The following is a 3,086-nucleotide window of genomic DNA, read 5'->3' on the forward strand; positions in this document are numbered from 1 at the left end:
GAAGAAAGGAGAAACACACAGCCCGAAGCCGCCCAACAGTTCTAGATCAGCACTGGAGGCTGTGAGCGCACAGGGGTTTCCTCACATTAAAGCTGTAAAGTCAAGAAAAGGAGAAGTATATAAAATTTTGCATGTATGAAATTAAGCTCTCCTTTGGAAGCAAAAGAATGAGCTCTTTTCAGTCTCCTATCGGAGCATTGCATGACCTATATAAGTCTCCATATGCCAGTTTAGCAATATCCTCAAGGAGGCACTACCCCCAATCCCCTGTCAAAGGCTTCTCAGCTAGCATCCTGCTCTGCACCGACAAGGGGCAAAAATTGGGTAACAACATTCTGGTCTGGTTAATAATTCTGTCATGTTTAAAGGTTCTCTACGGGTCGAGCATGGTACTCCGGTGGAAAACATTATTTTTAAATCAACTGGTGCCAGATAGTTAAACAGATTTGTAAATTACTTCTATTAAAAAATCTTAATCCTTCCAGTACTTATCAGCTGCTGTATACTACAGAGAAAGTTCTTTCTTTTTTCATGAATTTTCTGTCTGTCCACAGTGCTCTCTGCTGAAACCTCTGTCCATGTCAGGAACTGTCCAGCATAGGAACAAATCCCCATAGAAAACCTATTCTGCTCAGGACAGTTCCTGACATGGACAGAGGTGTCTGCAGAGAGCATTGTGGTTGGACGGAAAATAAATTAGATAAGAAAAAGAACTTTCTCTGTAGTATACAGCAGCTGATAAGTACTGGAAGGATTAAGATTTTTTTTTAATAGAAGTAATTTACAAATCTGTTGGGCACCAGTTGAATTAAAAAAAAATAGTTTTCCACCAGAGTACCCCTTTAAGAAAAGACGCTACATAGGTGGAAGGAGAGAGTAAGTTGTTTTCCTACTGGAGATCTACTTTGCATACTTTTTTCCCTTAGAACACTGCATGGGGGGTGGAGTGTGGAGTGTTAAGATCCCTGTCCTCAGCCACCTAGAAGAGATACAAGAGGTGTCATGAATACGGATTTGCCTTGCGTCCAGGATGATCGGTATAGTGGAGACAATTTTCAGTAAATATACAAGGTTTCCAGTGGGTTAACCCTTTAACCCCTTAACGACCACGAACATATATTTACTTCCGTGGCTGGCTACCGCGATATAACCCGGCGTCACGCGGTGACCGCGTGTCATATTGGGTCGGTCCCGACATGTAACTGAAGCCGAGACCCGCATGCTATTAACCCTTTAGACAGGGCATTCTAAGTTGAACGCCGCGTCTAAAACAAAAGTAAAAGCTTCCCGGCTGCTCAGTGGGGCTGATTGGGACCACCGCAGTGAAAATACGGTGTCCCAATCAGCTAGGACACAAGCGGAGGGTTACTTACCTTCCTCCGGTGCGTCCGATCGGCGATTGATTGCTCCAAGCCTGAGATCTAAGCTTGAGCAATCAACCGCCAATAACATTGATCAATGCAAAGCTATGGCTTTGCAGTGAACAGTGCTGGCAATCAGTGTATGCAATGTTATAGCCCCCTATAAAAAAAAGAAATAAATAAAGTTAAATATGAAAATATGATTTAACCCTTTCCATAATAAAAGTCCAAATCACTCCCCTTTTCCCATAAAAGATGAAAATAAAAATACATATAAACATATGTGGCATTGCTGCGTGCGTATATGTCCGAACTGTGAAAAAAATATAATTAATTAAACCGCAGGCTCAATGGTGTACGCGTAAAAAATTCCAAAGTCCAAAATTGCGTATTTTTGTTAATTTTTTATGTTATGAAAAAATTTGTAAAAAGCGATCAAAAAGTCCGATCAATACAAAAATGGTACCGATAAAAACTTCAGATCACGGCGCAAAAATGAGCTCTCATACCGCCCAATACGTAGAAAAAAAAAAAGTTATAGGGGTCAGAAGATGACAATTTTAAACGTATAAATTTTCCTGCATGTAGTTACGATTTTTTCCAAAAGTAAGACAAAATCAAACCTATATAGGTAGGGTATCATATTAATCGTATGGACCTACAGAATAAAAAGAAGGAGTCATTTTTACCGGAAGATGTACTGCGTAGAAACGGAAGCCCCCAAAATTTACAAAATAGCATTTTTTTCTTCAATTTCATCACACAATGATTTTTTTTCCCGTTTCACCATAGATTTTTGGGTAAAATGACTGATGTCACTGCAAAGTAGAATTGGTGGTGCAAAAGATAAGCCATCATATGGATTTTTAGGTGCAAAATTGAAAGGGTTATAATTTTTAAAAGGTTAGGAGGAAAAAAACGAAAGTACAAAAACAGAAAAACCAGTGGTCCTTAGGGTTTAAAGTCCAAAAAATACAGTAGTCGGCACTACCTATATATGCACTGGTATGAATGGGTGAATGGGTAATGTCACGGGTATATGGTGGAGGTGGTGAGCATCTGTGGGGTGCCCTCTTGTATAAATGCAGTCCGCAAGTAACAATCATCCACAAAGAAGTAAAGAGGCACTCACCACTTATGATGCTGAATCTTCTTTATTCGTGCAAAAGGTAAAACAGTCAGGTCGGGTTAGGACGCCAACAGGGAGCTTGCAGTGACAACGCTGTTTCACACCGTCCGGTGTATCATCAGATATTTTACAGATGCCTGCACTTTGTATTGGAACTATCTAAAGTTTTTTATGCAGCCATGCCCACTTTCTAACAATGTCCATTCGGGCCTACCCACTCTTTAACATAGCTCATCAAGCCACACCCCTTCTGACATTATACACCCTCTCTAATCCACAAACCCTCTCTAATGGTCTCAGTGAGGACTGCTGCGAAATGTAGTTATAATATGGTGTGCAGGAGGAAGGAACAGAGAGATAATGTTGCAATAGGCAGAGGAGGATGGTGCATCGGAGAGCAGTGAATGGTGCCAGAAACACGCCAGGGACTATGCAAGTATATTCCACACCAAGTGGAGTCTGACACTTTCCCTTTAATTAAAATACCATGAGCACCCACATGAATAAACTAAGGCAACAATATATAAAAATGTGATATATTGTCAATAATATTATCAGTTTGGTTTTTAATAGATCCGAGCGACATGACACCCAGA

Source organism: Hyla sarda, chromosome 1 (genome assembly GCF_029499605.1).
Source record: "Hyla sarda isolate aHylSar1 chromosome 1, aHylSar1.hap1, whole genome shotgun sequence".
NCBI classification, from domain to species: Eukaryota; Metazoa; Chordata; class Amphibia; order Anura; family Hylidae; genus Hyla; species Hyla sarda.